Source organism: Orycteropus afer, unplaced genomic scaffold (assembly GCF_000298275.1).
Source record: "Orycteropus afer afer isolate SDZICR_OR568_19922 unplaced genomic scaffold, OryAfe1.0 scaffold00069, whole genome shotgun sequence".
Lineage (NCBI taxonomy): Eukaryota > Metazoa > Chordata > Mammalia > Tubulidentata > Orycteropodidae > Orycteropus > Orycteropus afer.
Genome location: NW_006921656.1, coordinates 9107378 through 9114763, shown reverse-complemented (window position 1 = coordinate 9114763; position 7386 = coordinate 9107378). Strand labels below are relative to the sequence as shown.

The window sequence follows — 7386 nt, the reverse complement described above, 5'->3', positions numbered from 1 at the left end:
ACGTTGCCCTGAAAAATCTCCAGCTTGTTGTCAACTCCATGCACAAGAAATTTGGAGCTCGTTGCCTCAGCCCTGCGTGGTTTCACCACCTACAGGCTGAGGAGGGGTGCTTTCTGTTCCCACTTTTTCCCTTCTCTTTGAGGTTTTTGACATGCTTTAACATGCAGTTAAAAAGGAAATGTTCCGAGCAATGTTGCATCTTTGAAACACACTGTATATGCTGCTGAAGGCGCTAGGTGCCACAAATGGTTAAGCACTTGGTTACCAACAAGAAGGTGGAGAATTCGAATCCACCCAGAGGTACCTGTGAAGAAAGGTCTGGCTATCTTTTTTCTGAAAGAGCATCAAGAAAACCAAACCCACTACCATCTGGTCGATTCTGACTCATAATGACCCTATCGGACAGAGTTGAACCGCCTCCATAGGGTCTTCAAGGCTGTAAATCTTTACGGAAGCAGCCAGCCTTTTCTTTCACCTGTGGGTTTGAACCACTGACCTTTTGGTTACCAGCCAAATGCTTTAATCATTGCGCCACCAGAGCTCCTGCCAAAAGAGCACACCCACTGAAAACCCTGCGCAGCACAGTTCTGCTCTGACACACGGAGGGTCCCCGGAAAACGGGGTCAGCTCCCCCCCAGCAGCTGATTGCTGGGAAACACACTCAAGTCTACTGTTACTTTTGGTCATCGTAAAATCCCTGCATCACAGACCCCATGTTGCAGTTAAGGAGCTGAGCCTCACAGAGGGTAAGTGACTCGCCCAAGGTCACATGGCCAGTTCCACTGGAGCTGGGATTGCAGTTCTGATGCTCAGCCTCCCATATGTGTGATCGTAATGGTTATGAGGGTCAGCTTTGAAACCAGACCACTAGACTGCAATGCTGACTCTGTACTTACAAGTTGGATGACCTTGGGCAAGTGACTGACCTTTCCAGGACATGATGGGACAATGTTGGGCTGTGGCTGCAAGAATTAACCCAGGTAAACCATGCAAAGCACTTAGAACATGGCCTGGAGTACAATATATGTTATTGTTAATGACCTTGACTGTCCCAATGTGCCCATGGTGATAAATGCTCCAATTCTGGGCCCACGTGTAAGCATTCTAGAACAGGGACTTGGATGATGGCAGAATTAAGAGTGTCTTAGAGAAGCTGCAATCTCCCAGACTGCTTGAAGCCAAGAGAATAAAGTCATACCCACAGAGAGAGAGCGATTCCTATCTTGTGGGGACAAAGCAGAGAGGGGGTAGGGCTGCACCCGCACAGGTGCCCAGCCCCATTGCAGACTTGCTCTCTGCGCATCTTTGTCTTCAACCTCGAGTACAAATCCTACAAACCCCAAAGGGTGCGGAAGCCAGCCAATCCAAGACCCACCCTGGCCTCAAACCCTTTGCCCGAGTCCTCCATGTTCAGGTTCTAGAATGATCTGTGGTCTCAGAGCAACGCTTTTTAGAGCTTGAAAGGGGTCTGTTGCATTTTCTGTTTTAGAAGAGTGGGATTCCTAGTCTGGTAAGAAGGAAGGAAAAGCACAGTGTGTGTTTTGAAGAAGTTAATTATGTTTTACCGGCTTTGTCTCACTGACTTTGGTCATGCTGTCAGAAGGGACTGATCCTTGGGGAAGGACATCATGCTCCGTAGAGTGGAGGGTCAGCACTTTAGGGGAGACCCTCAATGAGATGGGCTGACACACTGGCTACAGTGATGGGCCCAAGCACAGCAAGGATTGTGAGGCTGGCCCAGGACCAGGCCGTATTTTGTTCTGTTGGACACAGGGTCGTTATGAGTTGGAGCTGACCTGATAGCACTCAACAGCAACGACAACTGTTTAAGTGTGATGTTCCCAACATAATTACAAGGCTCCTAAGAAGTGTATACTCATGGTGTGCCTCCGAAGTGGGGGCTGGGGGCCCCGAGTTTGAAGCCAAATGGGAATTGCAGTGAGAATCACATTCCTGCTGGTGCCTGTGATGAAAGGTATAAACTCCTTTGGAAACAGTGGGGACGGTGTGTGGGGGAGGCCCTTCTTTCTCCTGCTCTTGCCCCCTACTCTGTAGCCAGTAGCCATCTTTGGGCCTCATTCAGGCTGGACAGATGTGACAGCATCATTGACCCCAGGAGGGCAGGGCCATGTCTGCCTTGTTCCCATCCCCAGCCTGTCATGCTGTAAGTGTTAGCTGCCCCTGACTCATAGTGACCCTGTGCACAACGGAACGAAACACTGTCCAGTCCAGCAGCGTCCTTACAATCCTTACTATGTCTGAGCCCAGCGTTGCAGCCACGGTGTCAATCCATCTCGTTGAGGGGCTTCCCCTTTTTCACCGACACTCCACTTTACCAAGTACAGGAATACAAGGTCTGAAACTGTCATTTTTCAGCTGAGGAAACTGAGGTCCATCCAAGGAAAGACATGTGCCTAGGGGCACAAGGTAAAGAGGACAGTTAGATTCTAGGGCCTCCGGCTTCTACTAACGCACTCCCTCTCTTGGTTTCTTGCACTAGGCCTTCTCTGCCTGGCCAGGGGAGTCACCCTTGGGACCAGCAGAGCTTTAAGCCCATGGTATCTACCCCATTCAGAAAAACTCGTCAGGGTTCAGCAGCCCTTCCTGGCCTTATCATGGCTCACTCAGTTGTCCAAGAAGCAGTTAACTGGGGTCTGAAAGAGGCTTTTGATGGAGGCAAACAGAAAAGTCCCAGAGATGCAAGCCAAAGCCTCCCCAGTAAAGTGGTCCGACCATCGGGTTTGATCCCTGACAGTGTTGGTAGCGACTGGAGGTGGGCAAAGACGTGGGAAACAGAATCACTTCATGGTAAGAAAAGGGCCAACGAGAAATGAGTTCATTACACTAGCTCTGAGAATTCAGCATCGCTGCTGGCTTGCCTTTGTGGTATGACTCTCAGCTTCCCAGGACAAGGGGTCAAAACTAGGATCTGCCTCCCATTCTTCCTCCAGTCTTTGGACCAACCCTGTCTTCTTTCTGTGGCCTTTGGAATCGGGGCCTTAGTTTTCTCTCCTGAAGGCTGAGAGGAGTGGAAATCATGATCTCCAAGAGCAAGCCTCTGGATCACTTTTCATTCTAGTAACTGAGACTCCAATGGCTTTTTGAAAATTATTCATAAGAATAAAGCAGCAACGTCACTTTTTACAGGGGTTCCTGTCAGACAGAAGACCTTGGGTGGCAATGGTTAACACGCTTGGCAGGTCTTTTAGTACCAAGTGCCGCTCTGACAGGCATATAACACAATGGGATGCTTGAATGAACAGGGATTTCCTCTCTTACAGTTTGGAAGTCTAGACGTCTGAGTTCAAAGTGCCAGGGCAGTGGCAGCAATCAGCAGCGGCCTGTAAGCTGGTCCATCTGACCTTCTGAGGCATGGGAGGCGATGACATGCATGGAGAAATCTGTGTGCACCACAGCTAACTCCTACAGCAGTGGGGACAGCCAGACCACCATGACCTCCACAGCCTTTGACCAGGTTTTCACTCCATACCAGGCAGGAGGCTAACTAGTAACCAGGTTCTGTTGAACTGACTCCTCTCGTGGTGACTCCACGTGTGCTGGAGCACAACTGCACTCCACAGGGTTCTCAGAGACTATTGGGGGGAAAAAGAGATCGCCAGGCCTTTGCTCTGAGGCACCACCGAGTGAATTCAGGCCTTCAACCTTTAGGTTACAGCTGAACACGCTAATCAGCCACTCAGGGACTCCAGCCCAAGGCTACGCACTTTATATTCATCCTGCCCTGGAGGGGTCTCAACGATCCTACTTCATAGACGAGATAACCGAGGCTCAAAAACTAAGTAACATGTCCATGGTTTTAGGATTTGTAAGAGGTAAAGATTGAATTCAAACCCAGATCTGTCCAGCTCCCAAATCTGTGCTTTTCACCACGGTGAAATGTCATCCTGCTTTCGCGCCCTCTGGCCAGGACTAGAAAGGCAAAGAAAAGTGATTTTTCATAGCTGTCAGAGCCAACTTCAAGGGCTAAACTTTCAGGAGAACCTTGAATGAAAGGGACATAGAGGTCATGAGGGATCTCTGGATGTCACCGTGGCAGTGTTTGGAAGCCAGGGTCTGGAATCCATCTGGAGAGGGCAGAAGGGACCAGAGAGAGAGAGGCCAGTGAAGGCTGCTGAGGCATCTACTGTCATGGTCACTCTTAGGGAGTCTGCTGTGGCCAAAGGCCAGGGGAACCATGTAGGCTGTTGTCCAGCCTTGCATAGCATTGTTTTAAAGAATTAATGTTGTAGGGTGGTGTGGAGGAGAGGAGAAGCAATACCAATTGTGTTGCTATTACTATTATTATTACTGGATGCTGTCGAGTCACTTCCAGCTCATGGTGAGCCCGTGTACACCAGTACATGAGCTTTGCTGATGTAGTGCTTAAGGCATTTGGCTGCTAATTAAAAGGTCGGTGATTCAAACCCACCAGCCACTCCACAGAAGATAGATGAGACAGTCAGCTTCTATTCAGAAAGCCAGTGAGGTCAGTAGGAGTTGGAACCAACCTGATGGCAGTGGGATTGAGTTTTTTTGTGTGAAACAGTACAAAACCCTGCCTGACTGTATTTACAATACCCCAATTTTATGAAAAGTACATGTATACATAAGGAGCTGTGGTGGCGCAGTGCCTAAGGCACTTGACTGCTAACCAGAAGGTTAGCAGTTCAAACCTACCAGCCAATTTGCAGAAGGAAGACTGGGCAATCTACTTGCATAAAGATTTACCACCTCAGAAACCCAGTGGGGGTCGCTATGAGTTGGAATTGACTCAGTGGCAGTGGTTGTTTTTTTTGGTTTTATACTTATACGTAAGGAGCTCTGGTGGTGTAGTGGTTAAAACTCTCAGCTGCAAACTGAGAGGTCAGCAGTTTGAACCCACTGGCTGTTCCTCAGGGAAAAGATATAGCAGTCTGCTTCCATAAAGATTGCAACCTTGGAAACCCCATGGGGCACTTCTACTCCATCCATAGTTGTACATGGAGTCCCTATGTAGTGCAGATGGTTAAGCACTTGACTGCTAGCCAAAAGGTTAGTGGTTCAAACCCACCCAGAGGCCACTCAGAAGATAGTCTGGTGATGATGCTCCCCAAAGCCCACAGCCTTGAACACTGGATTAGCAATTCTACTCTGTACACCTGGGGTCGTCATGAGTCAAATTCGACTTGACAGCAGCTAACACTGAGCATCCATGACACTGTGCATGTGGATAGAGAAATATTTAAGGAGATTGCTTGGAACATTTCCAAGGGCCCTGTCGGGGTGGTGATTCTGCAGGTGAATTTATCCGTTTCTTCTTTACATGTCTGTGAACTGTTCACGTTGTCTGCTAGGAGCACAGGTTGTTTTTATAATCTGAAACAAAACTTGCAAAAATTGAGAGAAGGGTGTTCAAAGCAGGAAGGCATGGATTCCAGTCCTAACTCCAGACCCACTGGCTGTGTGTCCTTCAGCAAGTTACTTCAACTCTCTGGGCCTTGGTCTTCAAATCCATGGATTTGGGATACAAATACATGCCCTCCAGGACTGTTCTGATCAGATTCAGTTGCAGGTTGTATCTAAAGCATAGACGGGTTATGGTCAGCGCAGCCCAGAGTCAACCGAAACTGTGCTCTCTGTGGATATCTGGCGGCCAGCTGATTCCCTGTGCAGGCTGGAGCCAGCTGCTGCCCCTTTGTGGGCCTCGGAGCCCTCCAGTGTGATGGGGAGGGGGATAGGCCCATCACTCAGGCCTCTTTCACCTCAGCCATCCCCACGATGGTGGCTGGTCCCCCGGGCTGACTCAGCACCACCTGTGCCCAGCACAAGGGGCTTAGCATCAGTTGTCCCCCTGCCAAGGAGTTTGCAGGATTTCCGGGGAACCCCACCACATCCTGACCCCTCTCGACAGGTGCACCTCCCTACGCACAAGGCTGGGGGCTGTCAGGGGCCGCTTGCCCATGACCCACATTGGTGCCGGCTCTTCTTGTAGGACCAGGTGCAGCCGCAGGCCTACCTGCCCTCCTCCCCCCCCCATACCCTCCTTTCCCTGCATGGTGGAGGTGGCAACGGTACAGCACTGCATGCTGGGCACCGGCCGGGCAGGCGCTGTGGAGGGCGGGCGTTCAGAGGAGAGGGCCCACTGACTGCTCCAGCCTCCTCCTCCAGCCTGAGTCTAACTCAGAGCCCTTTGTACTCGGAGGAAGAGAGATTCCAGACCTGTTGGTCCAAAGTTAGTTTTTGGTTTTGTTTTGCAACAGTTGATTGTAGTTTGGGTGAAAGTTTACAGAGCAAATTAGTTTCCCATTCAACAGTTTATACACATTTTGTTTCATAACATTGGTTGCAGTGCCCCCAGCGTAACAGCACTCTTCCCACTTCCTCCCTGGGTTCCCCGTTTCCCTTCCCCCCTGCCCCCTGCCCCTTCCTCCCTTCTGAGCTTTGCTTTTGGGCACATGCAGCCCTTTTAGTTTCGTGTGGTTGGATGGTTGATCGTGCTCAGTGCGTTCCTCCCTGGTGTTAGTGCTTGATAGGCCGGTCTGCTGTTTGGCTAGAGGGTGATCCTGGGTGCTTGTTCAGATCCAGGTTTGAAGGGTTAAACAAAGGTTCCCCTGATTAAATAGGCAAAAGCGAGTGGCTGGTTGGGGAGCCTGAGGTTAGCACTCTTGCCCCTGTATTCTCCTGAAAAAACAAACGTACTCACTCCCATCCAGTCAATTCCGACTCAGAGTGACCCCTGTTGGGTTTTCCAAAGCTGTAAATCTTTATGGAAGTACATTGCCTCATCTTCCTCCCATGGAGCAGCTGATGGGTTTGAACTGCCGACCTGGTTAACAGTCAAATGCCTTACCAACTACACATGTCCTGATAGGACATCCTAGTCCTAGCATATCATAAAGCAAAGATTAAAAAACAACAATTCAGTGTCCTCTTGCTACAAAGAAAAGGCTCAGAGTAGGCAAGCTGCTGGCTCAGGGTCACATAGTAAGTTTGGATCAAGTGCCCTGACTCCCAGTCCAGTGCTCTTCCCATCCGAACAAGCCACCGCCCATTTGTCAGCTCACCTCAGAATCGCTATGCCTGACTCACAGGTCCATGAGCCCGTGTCTGGCCAGTTGGTCCCTGAGGTACCCTGAGCAGACCTCAGCCCCTCAGGCTAACAGGGAGGCTTGCTTTAACTCTAAGACCAGCTTAGGATGGATGCGTTCTACAAACATTTTCTGGCAGTCTTAGGATGTCATGGGAGGAGCCAGGTTTGGGATCAATTGAGACTGGGGCAAATTTCAGTTTCACCCCTTATTACATTACCCTACCCTCTGTCCGTTGTTTTCATTTTAAAAATGGACTTGGCTCCATGTGCTTTGCAGAGTTTTACAAGCAAGGATTACAGAGAGATGTGCTGGAGGG

The 7386-nt window shown here is 49.9% G+C and overlaps 1 protein-coding gene across 1 annotated transcript in view; it reads left to right on the top strand.

The window, feature by feature from the left end:
* TG (thyroglobulin) overlaps positions 1-7386 on the top strand; it is a 243257-nt gene that overhangs the window by 170788 nt on the left and 65083 nt on the right. The gene's annotated exons all lie outside the window — the stretch shown is intronic.